Source organism: Cynocephalus volans, chromosome X, assembly GCF_027409185.1.
Source record: "Cynocephalus volans isolate mCynVol1 chromosome X, mCynVol1.pri, whole genome shotgun sequence".
NCBI lineage: Eukaryota > Metazoa > Chordata > Mammalia > Dermoptera > Cynocephalidae > Cynocephalus > Cynocephalus volans.
The window spans coordinates 25,393,982-25,418,917 of NC_084478.1; the positions used below are offsets into that span (position 1 = coordinate 25,393,982).

General features: G+C 43.1%; 1 protein-coding gene across 2 annotated transcripts in view; it reads left to right on the top strand.

Moving 5' to 3' along the window:
* NHS (NHS actin remodeling regulator) overlaps positions 1-24,936 on the top strand; it is a 326,747-nt gene that overhangs the window by 175,059 nt on the left and 126,752 nt on the right. The gene's annotated exons all lie outside the window — the stretch shown is intronic.

The window sequence follows — 24,936 nt, forward strand, 5'->3', positions numbered from 1 at the left end:
CCTCCTTTCTGGCCTCCCTATGTCCAGTGTTGTTTGTCACAGTCCATTCTGCACACAGCCATCAAAGGGATCCTTTAACTCCTGGGCCACACAATGGGGTGCCCCTCTACAAACTCTTCATTTCCTTCCCATTGCACTTAGGAGGAAATCCGAGCTCCTCTCTGTGGCCCGTGGGGTCCTGCATGGGCCGGCAACCTCTGCCCACTGCTCCAACTTCATGCTGTGTTAGGCGCCCCCCACCTCGCCCTGTGCTTCCATGCCACATCAGCCCATCACCAGTTTTTTAAATGCACACAAGCTCTTTCTTGCCTCAGAGCTGTGCTGTTCCTTTGCTCTTTTCTCCATCACTTCATCCTTCAGTATGCAGCTTAATGTCACCTCCCCACTCGTTAGTATCCACCCCCATTTTTCTGCATCTCTACACACTCTGTACAGCCTTCATTGATCTTCTGACAATTGAGGAGTATTTTCATTTCTTTGATGAGGTCTTTGCTTTCTCTTGGCTTCTCTTACCAAATTGGAAGCTCCGTGAGAGCAATAGCTGTTGCACCCCCAGCACATAGCACAATGCCCAGCTCACGGTAGCTATGCAATAAATGTTTGTTGATACATGAGTGGCTGCTGTATCTGAAATGTCTGGGGTGTATTTTTGGAGACATGGCAGTTATAGTTGGGGATCAGCTTGCCTCACTTCCCTGGCTGCCCAGAGTCTTACTTGTACACTCTCGCCTGCCATCTTGTGCTCCAGACATGAGCGAGGTCTGTCTCTTTCCAGGCAGTTTACCCTCATTGGAATTTCAGTACAAAGAGGCCGCAGAACCACAGCAAGAAAACATGGCGTCTGTTGCAACTGATTCTCTTGGCTTTGTGGCAGGATGCAGAATGAAAGGTAGAAAGATATTAGAAGTTCAATAATTCTTTCATTGTCCAGACTATCCAGGAAATGCTATTCCCTAAATAGTGTTTATAGAATCCCTAATACGTTTTTCTCTTGCTATGCTTAGCCACCTGAAATAGTTGGATCTAAGACTCACAGCACGGTCAATCATGTATATGTTCGCCCTCAAATAATTTAATATTATAGAATGTAAACCAATAAGCTAATTAGATGTGCATTTAAGAATTTAGCTTGGCACCGCTGGAAGTTGATTTCTTCTTTACGTTACTAGAGACATTCTCTGATAAAGGCAAAGAGGTGGATAGATTTTGGTCTTTTTCCATTTTCCTGACATTCCTTGAATTTTTCTCAGAAAGATTGGTGTAAGGCAAATCTCATTTTTTCTCATCCCTCCACCTTTGTCCTGGCCAAAGGATGAACTGTGGGAAGATCTCATGGGTGGTGTTCTAAATAACTTTCCCTTGATTAAATAACCCTTCTCCCAAGGGCGACTTGTGTGGTTTAAATTACTTAAAAAACAAAACAAACAATCCAGAGTAAAAGAACTAGTTTGAAAAAAACAGGAGATTACCAATAGCCTTGCCCCATACAGATGGAAAAGATGTGAAAAGCACAGGCTCCAAGCACCAAAGAGGATAAATAAACGTGTCGCAAGTGCCATTAAGAAAACACATCTGCACACTGTCAGCGATGAGGATAAACACGCGACTGTTTTCCCTTTCACAAGGAGCAGTGACAGGGAGAGGCGACCTGATGGACCCTATCCAGGTCTGTTCAATTTACAGCATCTTGAGATTGGGGGCTTGGCACTTATCCAGCCTTGATGCATTCCCAGAATCTCTCATCAGAAGCAAATCTTCAAAGTAAACAAATAGTATATTCATTTTTCTCTCAGCTCACAGACAGGAGAACAAACAAGGAAAGGGAGAAAACACCCTAAAGGTTATCTGGTGGAACTCGGTTGCCCAAGATTGGGCTTTTGGACCTGATATCTTTCTCTGGTGTTTTTCATTCTCCTAATTGCCCTGCCAGGGGGAAGAGCAAATGGAACTGACATGAATATACTTCACAGCTGTTCAGTGTAGCCAGTGTTTCTTCCCTTAACCCTCCACCCGAGACTTCCAGGGTTCATCAACTTCCCCAGTGGCTCAATGAGTAGTGCTCTGTAAGATTTTACAAATCATAATCAGAGCTCATGAAAGATAACTAGGAGTCTAGGGAATTATGATGGATCCATTGAAATCCTCATGGACCTAATTTGAGAAAAGGTTCAGATACACAAGAAAAGAAAGACGACTTTCTGGAGATGCCAGCCATCTGGAACCTCCACACTTCATATTCCTACGGTTACTGATAGTTCACTGTTTAAATTTTAAGTTGAATCTTCTTCATTTTGATTAGGTCAAATGCCTCTTATATTATGTACCTAAATCACAGAATGAAATCTGGTGACTATCTTAAAGCAGCCTTAGATTCAAACATCTGTATGCTCTTAGTTACCCGAATTTCAAAATTTAGTCTGAAGTAAATTAAACCAAACCTGTCAATACCCTGATCTTAGACTTTAAGCCTCAAGAAAACCATGAGAAAATAAATTTTCTGTTGTTTAAGTGAAATATATATATATATACACACACACACTTATATATACACATATACACAAGTATATATACACATATATACCTATACATATACATATGTATATATATAATTCCATCCTCAATTTTTTATACTAATAGAAGTTGGGCAAAAAATTTTACAACACCTCAGAAATCATTCACATTTGACTCTGGGAAGTGTTCCTGGTTTATGAGCTATCATGCTGAGAGTCAGCTGTAAAGACAGTGTTGGAGAACCATTGGAACTAACTCACACGCCTGCATTTTTCTCATTCTGTCTTCTCTCCTTTCCTCCACTTTCTGAACTTCATCAAACTCTTTCCATTTCCTTATCTATAAAAAAGGATAGGAGTAGGGGGTTCAACTGGAGTATTTCTAGGGATTCTTCCAGTACTATTGTTCCACAATTTAATGGAGCATATATGCCCTGATGTAACTTTCAGCTATTCATTTATTCATTGATTTATTCAATAAACTTTTTAAAGAAAATTTATTTTATTGAATCAAAATTGATTATACATATTTTTGGGGTTCAGCATTGAGATATATTGATCAAATCAATATTACTAGCACATATATTGTTACAAATCGTAATTATTCTTTATGCCCCTTATCCAATTTCTCCCCATCCCCTGCTCCCTCCCCTCCCTCTAATTACGCTAGATTTCTTCTCTCCTTCTGAAAAAATGATGGTTATTCTGTTAATTTGTTGCCTAGATGATCTGTCCCATGCTAAAAGGTGTGTTCAGGTCCCCCAATATTATCATAGAGCAGATTCTTCTTCTGTCACTCTGGAATGGGCTTTGTGGAGAGAGACATCCTCTTCTTTATCTCTGCTGGTGACTCTCCTTGTGTCAGTGCACTCCAGTGGTTGGTGGACCATCTGCGTGGTGGTTGTGGCATCTAGCCACTTTCGTGGCAGCCATGTTTATTGTGGTGGCTGTGGTGGACCACCCACATGGAGATGATGTTTCTGGCATGCTCCTTGTTACTGGCAGTGTGCCTGGTTGTGGGATGTGTCTGGGCCCCTTCTCCATGCCTCTGGTCCCTGGGAGGGCCCCGAGGCACTGGCACAGTGTACCTGGTTGTGGGAAGGGGGGGTTTCAGTCCCCATCTCCATGCCCCGGGTCCCTCCGCAGGTCCTGAGGTGCTGGTGAGGTGTGGAGAAGGGAACTGGACCCCCCTCCCACAACAAGGCACACAGCACCAGTGACTCAGGGCTCACCTGAGGACCTGAGGCATGGAGAAGGGGACCAGCCCCCCCTCTCAATAAACTTTTTTGAATGCCAGTTAGGTGCTGTTATACTAGCCATGAAAGATATAACTGTTCTGGTCTTAGAAATGTTATAAAATACATTTGTTAAAAATGCAGTAGGTACTTCATAAATGCTGTGGAGGGGTGTACAAAATGAGGCTATAACAGCTCTTCTACAATCCTGTAGTTAAGGGTGTTCTTTAATCATGCCAACATTCAGTCGCTCATGTGAAAGACTTTTAGCATCTTCCAGCTATTGGAAATAATCAGAGAAGTGTATATACTCAATAGCTATGAAGAATACTCTGGGTTTTTAGTTGAGGATACTGACACCTAGAGAGGTACATACCTCATAAAGGTTACACATGGGTAGAAGTAGAGCCTGGACTAGGACCCAGGCCTCCTGCATCCCAGTGTTGTGTTAGTTAGTAGTTAAGAAAGTAGGCTCGGTTCAAATTCTGCCTTGGTTCAAATTCTGTCTCTGCCATTTACAGGTTAAGTGACCTTGAGCAAATCATTTAACTTCCCTGAGCCTTAGTTTCCTCTGCTGTAAAATGGGACTGGAAGAGTAACTGGTTGTATACTGTGTGAATTGAGTTCCTACATATCGAAATACTCAGAGCATAAGCAGTATAGTTTCATATATAATAACAGCCATTAGCAACTGGAAATAAGATTGGAATGTTTCCTCGTATAAGGCAGAAAATCAATTGGTGTTATAAAATAACCAAAACTGGTAATATAGCTAGTTCTTAGATCTATCTGTCCAAGATATTTCATGAGTAAATTGTATCACTGCCAAGAAAGAAAAACCTGCTTACAACCATGCCTGGCATATAGTAAGTGCTCAATAAATGTGAACTATTCCATGTCCTGCAAAGTTGGAGGGGGTATTTTAAGAGCTTTGTTGGAGCCCAAAGACAATGCTCCCACCCCCTCCTCTTTGTGTGCATGTGCACTTGTGTGAATGTATACATGTGAGTGCATGCCAGTGGACAAGAAGGTGTGTTCTAGTGGAAAATCAAATAACTCACTCAGTAAATTATCTCAGCCCAAAGTTCAGTTGCAGGAAATCAAATTCAGATCTGTAAAGCCTGGTGAAATTCAAATTCCTTTTAAACATTTATTGCCATTTCTAGGCAAGAAACATTTCCCCTGATCAGATTGTTTTGGCCGGGAAGTCTTGCATTTTAAAAGCTAGTAAAAACTAAAAAAAAAAAAAATTCTCTGTACATGACACAATTTACAGTTGGCTCCTCTGGAATGTGTGTCATGTTTTCAACTTGAGTAGGTTGATGTTCTCCAAACATCCCAGTGCTTCATATTTATAGAGTGCTTTATTTTAGAGTGTTAACAATGAATGAGAAAAAACGGAACTTTCTGTAGGCATTTTTTCCTATTTTTTTTCTTGATGCTATTTTGATTTGAAAGCAGCCTTGCTTCTCCTGTCTTTTTCAAGCACCATAGGATTCCTTTCTCTAGCTCTCTCTCTCTTTTCTTTTCCCAAAAGGAAACACTTCAATTGCTTTTATCGATGAGGAGAGGAAAAATCTAAACATCAGGCAACCAGGCTAATGAGGGACAGGCTGACATGACAACTAACAAAGAACAAAACCAATTACCCGTCTTCATGCAGGTATAGCGTGTCTGGAGGGAAAGAAAATGGAAAACCGTAGCCGGCGCTGCCAGGCCCCCGCCCCATCCCCTTGGTGCACCAGAGGTCACCTGGAGCGCAGTGCACAGTCTGCTACACACCTGCAGCTTCTGACCTCAGGCACAGCAGTCTATCTGTCCGAGGGCTTTCTCTGGGCTGCAGGGGCATGCCCGACACCCCCACCCCCAAATAAGTAACCCTCAACCAAGCAGGGGGGAGATTTGGTGGAAAAATACCCTGAATTCCCCCCCCCCCCCTTGGTGAGGTGTGTTCTCCACTTCCTCTCGGGGTCCATGGCGGGCTGGAGCCCTGGTCGCCCACAGTGACTTGTATTGGCTCCCTTCCCTTCCCTGTCTCACCTAGAAGAACCTCTTACAACCAAATCATCCTTTCAGGGTCTGCTTTTGGGGAGAACCCAAAATAAGACAAGCTAAAAATATTTACCCAGTTATAGTCATTATCCTGACCTTTTCCCCAACTCTTTCTGAATGCCAGAAAAAAGATGGGAAAAGATGGTCTATATAGCTGTAATAAAAACTCTTTGTTTGAGCGTTTTTATGCCATACACTCATTTGAGATGTACAATTCTGTTTTCGGTTCTTCTGCTGCTAGTTTTCATTAAATGATTTGACAAATATTTATTGAGTACCTACTACACATGCTATTTGGGGTGCTGGAATTATATCAGTAAGCAAAGCAGATGAAATCCCTGCCTTCATGGCGATGGCAATCTAGCGGGCGGACGTAGACAATAAACAATAAACATAGTAAATATATAAATTATATAGTATGTTAGAAATTGATAAATGCTGTGGACTAAAGAAATCAAGCTGAGCATGGGAGCGCCACACCAGGAGATGTGGGGAACTGGTTGCGATTTGAACTAGGGTCATCAGTAGCTTTTCTGCCTCCGGCAGAGGACAGAGAGTGGAGCTTGATTCCGTGATGTGCTGCTCCTGCCAGATAGCCCCCTCCCCCTTGTCATTTCCCAAATCAGTCTCCAAGGAGAAGATGCTATTAATAGTCACTAAGGACAGGAAACAAATATCTATCTTCTCTCCAGATGGAAATCTTTGCTCACATTGACTTCCTTACTCATAACTGGAGCTTGGCTGACAGTAGACACTGATAAGTAAATGCGCAGTGAATGAAGTAGGCTTGTCAGGAACCACCTCTCTTGTTTGAAGTCCAGTGGGCAACTTTGCTGTAGCAGGACCACTGGGGCGGGGAGGGCAGTGAAGAAATTAGAGAGCGTGCCTAGTTCAGATTTCCCTGTAATTAAAAATGAAGCTTAATCATTAGTTCCAAGGGCATGGGGTGGCTCTCAAGTACAGTGCAGAAATTTGAGTTTCACCTTTTCTTGCCTCCTGGTACCATGCAGACATGATACTGGAACAAAGGGTTGGTCTCCAGGGTGCAACTTTGGATGAGGTTACCAGGGAGACATGGAGCAAGGGCCAATTTTAATATCCCTCCGCAGACAGTGCCAGCAGAGTGTTTAAGGACAGAGCTCAGGTTACTTCTGACAATGCCTGTCCCTGGTGTTCCTGGGGAGGAGTGAAAGTGTAGAAAGAGCACTGGGGAGGAAGGTGGAGAGCTGATATTGGGAAGGAACACAATCTTGCATTGAAGGGTTGACAGTAGAGAGCTGCCCGGAGATGGGAAGAGAGACTGGGACGTGGGAGAGGAGCCCAAGAGGCCAGCTGAGAAGAGGGGACCCACCTGCAGAGGGTGTTCTGGGCAGTGGGACAACCAGCCATGAGGCAAACTGAAGGAAGGGACTCAAGTCAAAGACACATTCGAATCCTGTTGGAATTGTCTAATAATCCCAACAAAGTAAAATGAGACTCTCTGTAGCTAGTTTATTCTCCGTTCTGTGCTTTCTGTGGAATTGCTTAGGGGCAAGGCAGGCTGATCTGGCCTTCAGAATTAACAGGTTAATTTAGGAAATTGGGATTTCCTGCTTTCTAGGGTTGCCTCTCACCTTTCCCCTGGTAGTGAGTGACCTGAGACTGATGAAAGCAAGATCCTCTGTGAATGTTTGGAATGAAACACTTTGTCAGGAAAACAAGCACATAAATTTGACAGCTGCTTAATATAGGACAGTCATTAAATTTTCAAGAATGTAGGTCTTCTATTATTTAATGATGTTAATCTCTCTTCCAAAAAAGAAAAAAAAAAAAAGCTTCTGGAATTGAAGAGAGAGGAAGTTGTGTTGTTTGCGGTGCTGAAACTGTTGGGGCTGCTGAGCTGGTCCAGTTAGGCCAGTGTCTATGCAGATCAGTAATTCACGTGGGTTTCCAGGAGCCAGTATTCAGCCCTCACTTTCACTCAGTCCCCTCACTTGCCTCCTCCTTTCTCTCCTGTGACCTGCTTTTTATCTATTTCTCTACTTTGTAAACTCACCATGGGGGAAATGAAGAAATAAAACTCAAATCAGCCATTTATTTTGCTGCTTGGGGGTGTTTCTAGGAGGAAGATTTTGTGCAAAGGGAAGTTGCAATGCTGGCCAAAAGGAGATTTTAGGAAATTCTGTGGCCTTCCTTGTGTCCTGTCACTTAGGAAGGATAACTAAGAATTGATATATTTCTTTTCCAGAAAAGGAGGAAATGCCATAGGGGAGAAAAACAAGGTTGTGGAACCATGTTCCCTCTCGACTCCATCAAGCCTAGTGAGTGAGATGGCATGCCGACTTGGGAGGTGCGGGGAGGGGCTGATAAGAACTGCTCTTCTGGTGGCTTTGAAAAGTATCAGGAGAGAAACATTTGACCTTTTCCTGGATGTGCTAGGGTTGTTCAGACATGGAGGACAGCGCACTACCTGGGCCTGCCAGGGCACAACCCAACTCCGCACAGAGAGGCCTCCGGGGTACCCTGTCTCTTTCTCCACTGGGTGCAGCAGTGGCTAAGTGCTCAGGGGTGAATCTTGCTTCTGCAACTTTCCCACTGCATCTAGGTCAAGTCACCTAGTCTCTGTGTACCTCAGTTTCCTCTTCTGTAAAATAAAGATAATAAAAGCCAGGTCATAAAAGTGTGTGCCCCCGGGCAGACATGGGCACCTGCATGTGTATGAATACTTGCTATGGCTGCCCGGATAGGAGGGCAAGTAGACAGCTGTGAGTCTCAGCTAACTTGGTCAGGATCGTGTAAGCATTGAGACCATGCCTTGTCTCCCACTGGGACCACATGCCAACCTACCCGTTGCCAACTTACATGCTTTATAGCCTTTGGAGTAGAACATTCCACCAGGCTCTTTCTACATGTCATTCGGAGTGCCACCCTCTGGTGATATCCCATAGCTAATTTAGTCATAAATAATATTCAACAAATATTTATTGGTCACCTGCTACATAATTCTAGGTGCTGGGGATACAGTAGGTTCCAAATCAGGTGAGGTCCCTGACCTCATAGACAGTAAACTATGTCGGGTGTTGGTCAGTGCTATGGAAAAGATGTCACAAATCCATCTCTCAACAAATAATACCTTCAAAGCCACCCATTCATTTATCCAGCAGGTTGATGGAGCCTCTGAGGATGTAAAGAGCTTCCTGACCTCCAGGTGTTTACACAAATCAATCCTCTCTCCTTCTTCCCTAAAAGGCATCTGTGCTCAATGGAATAACCCGGGGCAGTTAATTTTGAGACAGATTCAGTCCGCACTGCCATGTCCACCAGGCATGGCCACCCAGATGAATTGTTTCCTGCAAAGAAATTACACAGGTGAATTTCGTGGGCCTAGCAGTTGGGGGACACATTTCCAGCAGATGTGGGACTCCGGAAGGAAATGAGGGAAAGTCAGTCTTCACCTTCCCTCACCCCGCCCCACTTCACGTTCAGGCCAGAGGTGTCCACAGAGTATTGTAGGATTTTCCTATATGCTTTTCTTTGTTGGGTTTGACTAGAGCTAATATCACATCCATAGTGAAGATTTTTCTGCTATTTGGTGAGTTATAAATTGAATCTTAATGAGTTTTCAGAACAACATTCATGTAAAAGTATATTTTGACCATTTCCAAAATGGAGATTATTGATCCAATTATGCAGATGGATGTGGCAGCCAGCAGATTTCTCTGATTCCTCTCTCTCTCTCTCTCTCTCTCCTGAGAGGGTTGGAAATTGGCACAGAGGAAGCCCTAATCAAAACGCATAAGTTGGTCATTGCAACAGGCAGTACTGTGTCTCTGTAAGAAGACAAGAAGCTTTCATTTGGGGAGGATGATGGGCAATGAGAAGGGGTGGAATTTTCTAGATTCTCTGATTTGGAAATTAGGGACTCAAAGGAAGTCTGTTCTTCCTGAGTAATTGCATCCTGACTCTGTTGAACTTCCTCTGGGTTTCGACTTTCACTCCTCGGAGGCTCTGAGGAGGGAGGACAAAAGGGAGGCCACCTCTCCCGAGGGGAGGGAGGAAGTAAGTGGGCAGCGTGGGGCACCCGCCCCAGCTCACTGCTCCGTGTGGCTGCTGCTCCTGTTTCCTGGGCAGAGAAGCTGGGTCTCTCGTTTCTCCTTTTCCTCCTGCTTGCTGCCTTTGTGGTCCTCTCATCAGCGTTTGTTCACCATTAGTGTCTACGAGGCGGCTGCCACACGGTGTTCTGTGTTGCAAAATGAGGTGGCACCACAGGCAAATGTTGGGTTTGGCAGTAATAATAAGAGTGTTTCTGTGTGGTTGTCTGTACACAGAACGCAGAAGAAATGAGAAGGGTCTCCAAGCCATCTGACAAAAGGTAGGACCAGACCGTAGATGCTTTCTTTGTGTCTCTTTTCAAAACCAAGTGTATTTGTTATGAATAACTTAATTTTAAAAGGAGTCAGAGCACTTGTCTGCTTGACCTGTCCTGCCACCAACCAGCTATGTGGCCTGGAACATGTTACTTAACCTCTCTGTGTCCCAGGTGTCTCATCAATTTAAGAAAATTAGGCTGGAAGTTCCAGCCCTACAGGGCCATCCAGGGGGATGAGAGCTGCGACAATGGGGCACTGTTGGCTGGGTGAGTGTTGTCATATCTGTCCATTACTGTGAGTGTTGTCATATCTGTCCATTCTATACTGCAGACTCTCTTTTCTGGGCTCAATAACTGAGAATGGCTACAAGAGCATCAGAAGACAAGCCATTGCCCTCAAGGGACTTAAAACAACCAAAGTGACCCCAAAGCATACATATAAAAACTGCTTGAACACTTACTAAGGATAAGATAAAATTATAGTCACCATCAAAGCATTCATACAGATGAGAACCCACACAGAACTGATAGGGTGACAAGACACCTTGGGAGTTGCTTTTTCAGTAGAGAGATCAGGTTCCATTTTAGCTACATGTCCCCTGGCCACCTTCTGTGAGCAAACACAGCCATTTGCCTGTCTACTGTGGAAACAGGCCTTGGGAAGCTGGGCTGTGATGCCATAAGCCAAGGACTGCAGGCTGAAACACCCTGAGAAGCACGGGTGCCCTTGCCCTGTGGCCAAGATGACAGAACAGCCCTGCGAGAACTCTCCGGGCTGGGCTGTAGGCTTTCCACAGGCTTACTAGGTCTGTTTTCTGAACCCTCTGAGGTTGACAGGGCAGGGAAAGGTATCAAGATTTTCTCTTGACTTCTTAAGTCACTTAGTTTATTAGTGAATTGTAGGGGGAGAGAAGGGGCCTAAAACTACAGATTTCCTAATACCCAAGGTTCCAGTCCAGCGAAGATCAGTTCTTTGGCCTGGTCCTCCGTGAAGTGCATTTCAGACTGAAGCCAATGGTCCGCTAAATCTGCTTGGGAACTGATTTGTTAATTATTCTTTTCCTTTTGTGACATTTTTAAAGATAATCTTACTTGGGTCAGCCTTCTAGAAAACCTTTTTAAATGCTAATTACGCAATTGTGCGAATAATGTAAAAATGAGTCCTGTGGTGCACTCAGCACTTGACTAATTAACAAGCATTAAATGAATCCTTGCCTAGCAAATTCTGTACCAGGCTGTGTGAATGGCAGAGAGCTTTCTGCAGCCACAGTGGGAAGAGTTTGGTTTTAACTAAATAGGTTCTTACAGGAAATTGGCCAGTGAAAAGCAAGAATTATTTGGTCGTGGCACAATCTTTTACCAAAATCGATCATCATCGTTGGTGGGTTGGATTCAGCAAATGTTTGTTGAAGCCTTGTAGGGCTCTGTGAGAGGCCTGAGGAACAGGGATACAAAGATGAATTAGATATGAAGGATGTCCTTGAAGGTTAATCTAGTGAAAAACAGAGGCAAATAATCAAAGACAACAGTAGGATGCTTTTGACTGCAAAGACAGAATACCCTAGTAATGGTGGCTTAAATGATAAGGATATTTAATTATCTTACAGAAGATAATGCTTGAAGTAGGTGGTTCTAGGGTTGGCTATTCCTGTTCTTTTGTTTTATCATTGTCATCATGTTGGCTATTTGTCCTTAGGCTTGTTGCATCGTGTTTGCAATATGGCTGGCTTGCTCCAAGCAGCATATTCTCCAATGACAGAGTTCCAAAGCAGAAAGAAAGCAAGACTGGGGCTGGGGTGGGGGGAGAGCAGTATGGTAGGAGGTCATATCCTCTCACATACTACTCATCAAAACAAGTCACATGGCCCCACCCAGATGCAAGGCAGGGAAGGGGTGCCTGGAAATCCAGTCTGGCTGAGCAGCCCCTTTCTCTTGTCAACTCAAAGCTATAGAAAGGATTATAAAAATGTGTTGGTCAATTAGACATCTCCGCCACATAATACAATAAGTCCTCCAGTACAGGTGCATACAGAAGATAGAGACAGTTAATTATGCCTTGAAAAATGATGTGAGGTTTTGTAGAGGACCTGACAGTTTAGCTGAGTTGCCAGATGCGTGGGGGAGAGAAATCCAAGCAGGAAGCCTGATGTGCAAAGACATAGAGGCATGGAAGAGCTTGTCAAATTATTGTGCTGTTTGTATTTTCTTGCTCTCTTTCCCCAGTCATTTGGTCAAACCTCCATTGCAGCACGTCATTTAACTCCTTAGGGTTTTTTCAGGATTGTCTATAAAAATGAGAAATGTGGAATCTGTAATCATAAAAAGGTTGCCACGGTAGTTTCATCCTTTTCCACCTCAGAGATGTAAGTAGACATTAACAGTCTCAACATTTCTTGTACAGATAGCAGTGGAGTTTTTTAATCTTATCTCCTATATCAAAATACATTTCAAAAATTTCTTGGGGGCACAATGTGCAGAGCATGAGACTGGAATCACGGATCTGAATTTGAAGCCAAACTTTGTCATTTCCTCACTGTGTGATCTTGAGAAGGACACGGCATCTCTATGCCTCAGTTTCCTCAACCGTAAAATTCAGATTATGATATCTATCTTACGGGGTTCTTGGAAGACTTAGCGATCATTCTTATTAAACACATAGGCAGTGCTGGATACTTATTAGGTTCTCAGTAATTCACAAAAGAAGAATACAAATGGCCAATACACAAAGTTTTAAATGTTCAGTGAGAAATAACTGTGTGTGCGTGTGCGCGCAGGCATGTGTGTGTGTATCAAATCGGCAAAGATTTTTAAAATTGGTGATCCCCAGTGTGAGTGAGGGTGCGATGAGACAGGGACTCACATATATTGCTAATGGGAATATGAACTGATGCGACCCTTCTGGGGGACACTGTGGCAATTAGAATCAGTCTTTTAAAAATGTTCAAACCATTTGACCCAGTAAGTCAAAATCTAGTAATTTATGCTAGGCAGATAATCAATGATATGTACATAGGGTATAATCAGTATAAAGTTGTTCATCTTGGTGTTATTTAGAATACAAAGTATTGAAATCAACACAAATGGCCAACAATAGACGATTTATTAAATGAATTAAGCTCCATTCATGTATTTTAATTTTACCCAGATATCAAACATTATGTTTTTGGAAGATATTTAACAATGCAGAGGAAATGATCATGATATAATATTATATATACAAAAAGGCAGTTCATAAAACAGTATATACAGTGTGGTCCCAGTTTTGTAAAAACAAATAAATATCATGTATAGAAAAGTGACTGAAAGGTAAACACCAAAATGATTATCTCTGGGTACTAGAAAAACAAGGATTTTTTATTTTCTTTTGTGTTGGTCTAAATTCTTTAAAATTTCTTGCATTGCACATGTATTGACATGGAAAAATGCCTAGAAAATTAAGATAAAATATCAGGTTAGAAAAAACTATCAAAAATCTAGAATACAAATTGACTCCCATTATGTAAGAATACACACACATCCCAAAATGGAAAAAAAAAAAAGACTGAAGAGAGCTATGTTCAAATCTTGTCAGTAATTTTCTCTGTATGGTGGAATGATGGATTATTGTCATTTTCTTCTTTATACGAGTTCATATTTTCCAACTTTTCCTCTATTGGCATATATTATTTTTATAAGCAGAAAAAGAAAATTACCACCAAATAAGACCTGTAAAAAGAAGTTTTCTTGAGTACGCTGTTACGCATAGTCACCAGCTCTGGTAGCCACCGGCAAAAACGAAGTCCGAGGGCCCAGGCTTCTCTTGTTGCATGGCTGAGGAGTCATTTGACCTGTGTGGGACCTGGTACCCATGTTTATCCTCTGCCTCCTGAATATATCAAGGCCCACATTGTAAGAGGCACAGGGCCAAGGCCAGAGTTACTGTTCATGGGGCAAATGAGTGAGTTGTGCTGGTGTAAGAAACTGCAATAGAACTTGTTCTCTAGGCTGTAGGGAGGGTAGAATGCTTTTTGTAAACTTGAGCTTGCTGATCCAATAGGTGCCTCTGGTTGGATGCATGGAGCTCTCTGGTGGCCAAGAGGTGTCAACGCAGCAACTTTTGCACCTCCAGAACCAAACCCAAGATCTGCTGGACAAACCAGAATGTTTAGAAGCTACTGCTTACTTGCAGATTAAATTCCAAGCCCTCATAATGAGTAGGAAAGCATCTGTCTCCACTATTTCCATAGTATTTGGTATGAAGATGAAGTCTACGTATGTAGCCATCACTGTATATCTGTGTATCTCTATCATTTCATTTAAGCATAGTCCATATACTCAACCATATTATAAATTCCTTGAAGATGATGTTTTATGTCTTGAACTCCAATATAATACTATCTAGAGATGTTGGGACCATCGATAAATTCAGGTTACTTTCTTTGTGAGCCGTAAATGAAAACAATGTCTGAATCATTTGGGTCCTTAGACTTAGGACTTTGTTTATAGAATATTCTCCTATATTTAACTTTTGTGTCAGCACTGTCTTTTAAAGAGCCCCGAAGATTAGTGGAAACTTACTCCCTAGATATTCTAGAATGTTCCATTGAGAAGTAATTAAGGGGAGGAAAAGGAACGACTTGTACTCTCCAATTGGCAAGCCAGTGACTTGGTTATATATTTATTTTTCCTGGAGCAAAAGTGCTTTGAATTTATTCCATTAACATTGTCTCAACAATCACCAAGTTGGTTTAGTGATGGCACCTTAGAACTTTGCCTGGCAAATAGAAGTCTGAGGGTAAGCCCTAAAATGCTCTCTTAGAGTCAATTTGACTATTCTATCAAGTTTATTCATTTTGACAACGAGTTTACAAAAAGAGAAACATGCAAGAAATGATAATTTAAGTGGACCTTGGGAAGTGCTGTAATAAAGCCCAGGGCTAGTTAAAAGCAGGGACCAGCTTGGCGAGGGGTTTTGGAGACAGACAGACGGGGTTTGATTTTTGATATTGCCAACCTTGGGGGCAGGATGTGGATGGGGGTGTGGATGGGGCAGATGGTCCCAAGAGGGTTGTTATGTACATGTGATGGGTATGTGGAATTTCATTTTAAAGTTCTGTCTGCTTTGGAGTGTGTTACAAACTTGCCATTTGCCATAATAAGAACTTAAACATTTTTCCAAAAAATTTTTAAGAAGAAGGAAAGAAACTTAGTCAAGGTCATTGAACAAGTAAGTGGCAGAGAAGAGCAGCATACTTGATACAAGACCATACTCATTGAAACACCATAGCACGAAAATAATAATGAGCACAGGCTCTGAAGTAGTACATAAGTTCAAATCGTGTCTCTTACTCTATTTGTAACCCTGGATAAGTCATTTAACCTCTTTGACCTTTGGTCTCCTCAGCTGTAAAATGAGATATAATAACCCTCTTCCGGAGTTGTTGGGACCATGAGAAATTAATACAGTCATATGCCACATAAAGATGTTTCAGTCAGCAAAGGACCACATATACGACAGTGGTCAGAGCCATAGTATACACCGTATAGCCTAGGTGTGTAGTAGGATATACCACCTAGGTGTGTACAAGTACACTCTATGATGTTTGCACGATGAAATCACCTAATGACGCATTCTCAGAACACATCCCCGTTGTTAAGTGATGCACGACTGTATGTCAAGCACCTAGAACTCTACTTGGCCTTGGTAGGCATCCCCTCAAAGTAGTTCCTGCTTTTATTATTAATATGCTAAGTGGATTTAGGATCCCAGTGGATTCCAGTGGGCCTGCTGTGAGGGAGCATGTTTGGGAGCAGCCATTCTTTTCATCTTTAGGAAAGTAGGAGCTCTTAGGCCACATGGGGAGGACCAGCCCAGCAGTCCCAATTTCTTGAAACTTGATGGTCTGGAAGCCTCTTCCAGGCTCCAGCTACAACTTAATGGGGAAGATTTCCCATCAAATCCTGAGGGATACCTAGTTGTTTCACTGAATGGGAGTACAAGAATCCTTCACACACAAAGGACTTCACGAGTAGATGACTTCTCAGTGTGGAACTGAGCCTCAGGTCTCCTGCTTCCTCCTCTGTCCAGGTGCCCCTGGATTTCCAGGGGAAGAGGCATTCAGCTTTCATCAGCAAAGAACTGTAGGATTCTTACATGGGGTCTGTCTTTAATTTACTTCTATATCCACAATACATGGCTCACAAGGGAGACTAAGGTTTATTTTAGATGGATGGATGGATGGATGGGTGGGTGGATGGATAGATGGGAAAGTGGGTGGATGGGTGGATGAGCGGATGGATAGGTGGATAGGTGGATGGGTGGATAGATAGATTGATGGATGAATTGATGGATGGATAGATGGCTGGATGGATGAATAGAAGAAATTGACTTGAGGCAGGATGCCTGTGTGTTTCTGTGTGCTAAGAGTGGGATTTTCTTTTTAGTTTCTTTTTTATACCAGTTTGTCTTTTTGAGAAATCTCCATTAAGAAGAATCTACTATATACCAGATAGTCTACCTCTGAGCACATACTGTGTGCCAGGTAGGGTAACAATGAACGTCTAGTTTTTATATCATTTAACCCTCACAACAACGGTATGAGGTAGGTCTTATTAATACCACTTTACAGGTGAAGAAATCCATGCTCAGAAAGGCTGAAAGGCTTGTCCATTTTCACACACTATGTGAATCCATGCTCTTTTTTGTACAGCATTCATTGTAGGCATGCCTGTAGCAAAAACCATCCATGCCAGTATAGAAGTGAGGAAGAGGGTCACTAACTCAAAGACATTTCTAAGAGACACAGGGTCACTAGACAGAAGAAAACCCAATGGCAGAAAGGGAGTCTGTGCTTGGATTACATTGGAGGGTGGGTGGCAGATAAGGGGAGGGTGTGGATCAATGAAGGGAAGCGAGAGGTACCGGGCAGTCTTACACTCCCGGGTTTCTCCTCCAAGTGGAATTAAGTCAATGGTTGGAAAGAGTAAGGTGGGCTACTCTATCTCCATTCTGCCTGGGGTACCCCTGGGATCAGGCTTCTCCACCTGTTCACATGGGCAATCTCAGTCAACAAATTCTCAGGCAACCTGAAGGCAGTGGGGAAACTAAAGGTCTTGCCTGTCCTACTGTCTTTATTCAGGATCAGAAAGAAAGCAGAACAGGAGCAGAAACGGAGATGTGGATTCTTGTGCACATGCTCGAGAGTGTTCTCAGGAGAAGGGGAACAAGGGAAGCAGGCCGTGGAGGGGGAGAAATCTAAGCAAGTTTACGGTCTCAGCTAGAGACCATCTGCAGCCTAATCTCACTGGATCAGAAATTGCACCACAACATTCATCCCACCTTTTGTACCATCTTATCAGCTTGTCATTAGCTATGGGCTCCCCCTGAGTTGGGCGGGGGAGGCAAAACATCCTGGGCTAGGTGACTTCCATTGACCAAGGGCAGTTCTCCAGGGAAGGGATCAGCTGTGAGCTGCCCTTAGCAGCCAACACTCATAGCTGGCGGGGAGGAGATTGCAGCTCAGATAAGGGAATCTGGGTGGGGTGTCAGCAGCATCCACTACACCTACCAAGCTGCCCTATATGTTCCTGCTGGCATGGGGTGTATGCAGAACTTCTGCAGGGGGTTTGGCCGTTCCTTTCCACATGCAGACTGCCTTTTTGGGTGGAGATAGTCCACCTGGGCATTCATTCTTTGATCCTGGAGGAGAGGGGGTACCAAGCGGAGATTCTTTCCATGAGCTGGCTGGTCTGGAGACTTTCCCTACTCACTCTTTGCTGGCCGTCTGCTGCTGGGGACTGCCTCCATCTTAGCTGAAACATAACATTCTTGGTGAAGTCTAACCAGGGTTTCAAATTTAATAGCATTTATCATGCACAATTCCTTTTGATGTAGGACAGCCAACATCATTACAACTAGATTATATCTTCTGTCTTCTATCCCCGGGTTTTATTTATCCTCTTAGTTCAAATGTTCCCTATATTCCCTCTAAACTTCTGTCCAACACTTCCCTCTCCAATCCTGTTAATACTTAACCTGGGGTCAAGGTTTCTTTGGGTGAATACAATGAAAAGGCAATTATCTAGCTGGCTTTGAGTGCTAAGGGAGTGAAAACTGGTTATGTGTCTAATTTGAGACATTCCTAAGAGTGAGCCTTTCCTGTATGATCAAGACCGAAAGAAACCAACGGATGTGGGCTTTTTTTCTTGCCTTTAGACCTTAAGGATTAGTCATTAGGATCGTGTTAAAATTATTCGATCCAGAAATAAGTGATTAACATTTAACTTCTTTAATGGGCAATTACTCAACAGCTATGCCAGTGGGTAAATATTTACTCATCATCTATTCCAAGGAGTGAATGTTAGCTTCAGTCAAACAGTTACTCGTGCTGGTTCTTTAATAATGGAAAAGTGAATTTATGTAGCTCTAAGAGCTCCAATTTCCCACCAAATAAGAACCAACTGAAGTATGTTCAGAGCTCTGAGCTGGGCTTAAATTACAGATAATTTACTCATCTATTCCCTCTCTCCAAAACAAACAAACAAACAAACAAACAAAAAAACCCCCCACAAAACTGAAGATTTGTTACTCACCACTATTCATTGAAATCTGGTAGCCCCAAATCTCACAAAAATCAAATATAATAAATCAACTCAGTTTCTCAGTCTGTAGGTCTGCACCAGCCTCTGTTTACCACAAAACTGCCTGTTTCTTGTCATTAGGGGTACAAGTCATGGCAGAGGCAAAGCCTAGATGCTGAGCGGCTTGTCCTTTGTGATGTGCTTTTAATTGCTCTTCTGCCAGATGGGAAGGATGGCTTGGGAGAACTTGTCCAGCATGGAGGGAGTTGGCAGCTTCCAATCTCTTTGCTTGTTTGTCTACACTGCAGCCAATGGGACTAATTCAAATATCCCAAACATGCCTACATGGATGCACAGAGCAGATGGCCCGAAGACTCAGTTACAGGAATAATGGGCACCATATCTGAGAGTTTCAATTCACTTCCAATGAGTGCATTTTAATCAACAGGCAGGAAACATTTAAAAGTTGAAACATGAACCAAGGTCAGAGGTTAATGGTCAGGATGTGGGACTTTGATGCTAGTACTCCAGGTGTGGCCTACCATGCAGAGAGGTCAATGATACCTGCACAGGGAACCACTGACAGAGAGAACTGGGTTGTTCCAGCTTGTGGAAAGAAGTGTGAGAGTCTGGAACTTGGTGTATTAGGCAGGGTAGGCTAACTGCTGTACCAGCCACCTGCACGTCACAGAGGGGGCTTCACACAAATGAAGGTTTATTTCTTGCTCATATCACATTCCAAGGGAGGTGGACTGTGTTCCATGCAGGCATTCAGGGACCCAGACTCTTTACATTTTATGGCTTCACTGTCTACTGGGGCTTTGCAATCTTCCATCTGAGCCATTGCCTCCAGACAGCAGATGAGGCAAAAGAGGATAGTACGGGAGGTTTCATGGGCCCACCTGTATTCTAGTTACAGCTGTCACATGGCCCGCTACCATGCAAGGAAGGCTGGGAAATGTAGTCATCAGTGTGTCCAAGATGTAAAGGAAAATGGTTGGATGTAAAACTAGCCAGTCTGCCACATGTGGCTTCAAGAACTTGAGATATTCTTCTGAAAAAAAAAGGAGAAGAAGAAGGTGGCAGAGGCAGGGCAGAGGAGAATACTCTTCTTCGGCAGGCGTTCGGAAGAGAGCTAGAGAAAGAGGGCAGGCAAGAAGCTGCTTAAAAGTTAGTGGGATACTCCTGGCGAGCTGCCAAGTTAGAGCAGATTCACTTAACACTCCTAATGGGAGATAGAAATTGTTCTCATTTGGGTTTATTTTTTTCAGGCACAGGCTCTAGAGGGTGAGTGAAACTTACTAAAGCAAAGGATTAGATAAGAGGGAACTGTGCTTTGATTGAGCAGCCAGCTGTGTCACAAAGTACCGGGGAGAGGAAGAGCGGGTCAAGCCACACGGCAGGGACCTGACTGTGGTGGACTCTGGAGGTTGGCTGTGAAAGGAGAGACTCCTCATGCTCCTCGTTCACTAGGGATGTTTGGGGAAGAACAAACTCGACTGAGAGAGGGTGCCAGAATGCTCACAGGCTCATCTCTGGGAGGTAGGACACTCCTGCTCAATGCTCTCTTTTTTATTCCTTTTCTGTCCCCGCCTGTGAATGCAGCCCTGACTTAGTGAGCTCTTTTTGGAGGAGACCTGTGACGGAATGGAAGTTCTGGCAGGGAGCTGGATGAAAAAGACAGGGGCTGAGGGCCTGCCCTACCCAGCAGGTAGCATCAGGGCCTCCAGCCTGGCGTGGCTCCTGACTGGATCGTGTTCTCCCTCCCCAGCAATTCTGACAGGCCCTCTGGGGCGGACTCTTTTGTGGCAGTTTCTGGCAGTCCCAAACATGGCTTGTATTCAAGCCTCTGGAGCGGTGCCCGGGAGCCTGTTGGAAGTCCAGACTCCAAGTCAAGAAGAACAGAATTAACTGGCTGGGTGCCAAGATAATATTTTCCCTTATAAGCAAGAGCGCTGCCTAGGAAATAAGTTTAGTTCCTTTCCTATTGTGTAACTCTTCTTCAGTCTCCTTTAAAGTCGTGATCATTAAAAGACATTCTTAAGTGCACCTCTCTCCAAAGAAAACTGTTTTATTTATTTAACAAACACTTATATGGTGCTTACTCTGTGCCTTACACTATTCTGAGTGTTGTACAAATATTAACACATTTGATTCTCACAACAGCCCATGACACAGGTACTATATTATCCCCACATTACAGATAAGGGCGTAGAGGTGAGAAAGGCTTCATGACTTAACCATTAAGGGTCATGCTGCTTACAAGTGGTAAACCTGGGATTTGAACCAATGTGATCTAGCTTCAGAGTCTGTGTTCACTATGTACCTTCTATGTTCTTTCCCTAAAGAAAATGTGAATTGCTTTTATAAAGTGGTATAACATACATACAGAGAAATGCACACATCTTAAGGGTACGGCTCAATGAATTTCACAAACTGAACACACTCAAGTACCCCCCTAAGAGACCCAGAACATCACCAGCCCCAGAAAAGCCCCTTCACCTCCATCCCCACCTCAAGTATAATGCTTAGCCGGACTTCTTCAGCACAGATTAGTCTGAACTGTTTTTGAATTTAATGTAAGTGGAATCATACAGTATGCCTTCTTTTGTGTCTGATTTCTTTCCCTCTGCATCACCTTTGTTGTTGGGTATAGTTCAAATTTATTTGTTCTTGTTGCTGTATAGTATTTCATTTTTGGAAACTATTGCAATTGATTTATCAATTCTATTGATGGGCATTTTGCTAATATCCAATTTGGGACACTATGAACAGTGCTGCTATGGACACATCTTTTGGTGAACACATGGACATATTTCCATTATGTATATACCTAGCAGTGCAAGGCCATAGGGCATACAAATACTGAGCTTTAGTAGATAATGTCAAACAATTTTCCAAAGTGGGTGCCCCAACTGACAATCCCACCAGCACTGTGCAGCAGTTCCAGTTGCTCCACATTCTTGCTAACACTTGGAATTTTCTGTTTTGTATTTTTAGCCATTCCGGTGGAAGTTCTGTTGCACTTTTTTTTTTTTTTTTTTTTTTTTAGTAAACTTTATTTTTAGAACAGTTTTAGATTTACAGAGAAATTGAGAAGGTAGTTCAGAGAGCTCTCAAATACCCCACACCCAATTTCCCCTATTATTAACATCTTACATTAGTGTGGTGCCTTTCTTATAATTCATGAGCCAATACCAATACGTAATCATTTATGTACTTCTTTTTAAACTGCAAACACACCCAAGAAATGAATAACAGTGTTAATCTCTTCTACGTTTATCAAATGGAGGACCGTTGGGTAACAGTTTCACGTTATTCAAATAGGCCAGGGTGGGTTCATGACTCTAGTGCAGTTCTTTGCTTGATAAAGTCAAACAACAAGGTGATGCAGGGAAGTTGTTACCTGGTTATACCTTTATGATGATCGTTCTGGATCAGCGATTCTCCAAATGTGGACCAAAGAAGCACATTGGGGCTCCTGTTAAAATGTCAATTTTGGGGTCCCATTCCACACCAAGAATCAAAACCTCTAGGGATGTAGACCAAGAATGTGCCTTTTGAACAAGAAACTTCAGGTAGCTTTAATGCATACTAAAGCCTCATAACCTGTGTTCTAGACATAGAAAAGCTAACTCAATTAATAGTACCCGTAATATATTAAATCCAGGGGGCATACCATTTTCTGGGCTGGGCAACTAGTACCAAACATCTGATTTTTATTTTAATAACGTAAAGGCACATGGACTAAACAGGCAGCCTGTCAATACCAGAGTTCTACAGAGGATGACTCTTGAGGTGGGTTTCCCAAGACCTTGAATAAAAAAAGTCGCACTGAAAACTTAAATGATGCAGCTGGTCCCCAGGGGCAAAGAAGCTGTGAGAGAGGGGGAGAGAGAGAGACAGAGAGAGAGAGATCTTGGCCCCTGTGGAATCTCAAAAGGAACTTTAATGTCAGGGTGTGGAGGACAGCAGGAAGAGATCAGTGTGTAAAATATTCCAATAGTAAATTCCAGAAAAGCAGCAGCCAAAGCTAAATGGGACAAGAGACAATACACACTAATTTAAGACGACATCGTCAATTTAGTGGCATGTTTATCAAAATAGCCTTTCACATCTAAAAACAGCTCTGGGGTACAGACCTCTGAATCCCTGTAGGGAACTCTACAAATTCCTGGGAGGGACCAGCAGCCTCAATTCTGACTTTAATAACAAAAGGCGATTATTTTTAGTATTTTCCAGTAGATCTCAGCTGTCTGGTATCGTCAGGCTCTATTCATGGGGAGGTGGAATTTAGAGAGATTTAATTCAGTGGATGGTGGGGGGGGAGGAGGAAGGAAAGGAGGAAGAGGAGATGGGGGGAAAAGAGGGCAAGAGAGAGAGAAGAAAGAAAGAATGAGAAAGTGAGTGGGAGCTTACAAGCTTTGTCACCCTGGTACATTATCTGGCACGATGGACCCCAAGGCAAGGTGCTAGTCATATAATAATAAATGCCAAGATCAAGCCTCTAGGGACAAATATAAAGGGACTCTATAACAAGCAATTTGTCAGACTGAGTTTGGGGTACAGGGAAGTGTAAAGAAACTAGGGAGAAAGTAGGTCACTGAAATTCTCGTGGAAACAGCTGGGAAGCCATTATGGGTGCTAACATAACTAAATAAGAAGTAGTGAAACCATGGAGGGGGTGGTATTGGAGGGGATGGTTGTGGCAGCTCATGGAGGAGAGGAAGGGTATGGGATCAATTTTTTAAAGCTGCTTGGAAAACCCAAACTTGTAGATTCATCAGATCTGGTGGATGAATATCTTGGTGACGTAGAGAAACGGACACCCTGTCTACTACCAATTATGTTTTGAAAAATTATATCAAGTGGAGAGATGACTCTGCAGGGCATTTGTCATTTGTAGGAGGTAAAGCACAGTCTTGCCAATTACAGACCAGAAAATGAACACTATTATTTCATTACCAAAGTAAAGCATCAACAGAGAAGGAAAACACTAAAAGATTTTGGGCGTGGCAGAACTGTTTATGATGAGCCATTTACACATCTTACATCAAGACAAATGGATCTGATGATGGAAAGGAGCAGTTGTCCTACAAATTTACAGAATTATTGGATGAGGAAGAAAAACAATATGTCTAGAGATGTAAAAGAAGTTTCTATGGTGTCTTAGCCAATCTTGCTTGAAAATTCATTCAGATTGGCTTGGATACTAGCAGTCTCCCATAGATTTTTAAGTGACACACAGGAACACAGTCCCAAAATGATAAATTATAGAAACATTTTGGGAGTAACACAACGACTTTTTTTTTTTTTTAAGGGTTTGCTGTTAGCTGGTGCTTCCTTTGATCTCACCCTCAGTGTTCTGGGAAGCAGGGTGAGAGTGATCAGCCTCTCTTACGTAAAAGGAGATTTAAATTCAGAGGCGTTAAGTCACTGTCTAAAGTCACAAAGCTTATTTAAAAACCCAGATCAAGTTCCCAACTACTGTTATTTAATGTTGAGAGTCGCTTTGCATCAGTTTCTCTTACAAACTGGACTTTAACATATAAATGTGAGGTGTCAGCGCATGCCAGGAAGAAAACAGGAACAGAACCAAAGTTCTCCCGGGAGCTTAGAGCTGCTGGCTAGACCAGCAAACACAATTCCTCCTTCTAAATCATGCAAGCTAGGATTCCTGAGGAATAGCATTGGTGAGATCAGGGGTAAGAACTGAACACACGCACATGCACACGCACACACTCCACACACACACACACACACACACACACTCCACACACACACACTCCACACACACACACACACTCCACACCCCCCCACACTCCACACCCCCCACACTCCACACACACACACACACACACACACACACACACACACACACTCCACACACACACACTCCACACACACACACACACTCCACACACACATACTCCACACACACACACACACACTCCACACACACACACTCCACACACACACACACACACTCCACACACACACACTCCACACACACACACACACTCCACACACACACACTCCACACCCCCCCACACTCCACACCCCCCACACTCCACACACACACACACACACACACTCCACACACACACACACACACACACTCCACACACACTCCACACACACACACACACACACACACTCCACACACATACACTCCACACACACACTCCACACACACACACACACTCCACACACACACACACACACACACTCC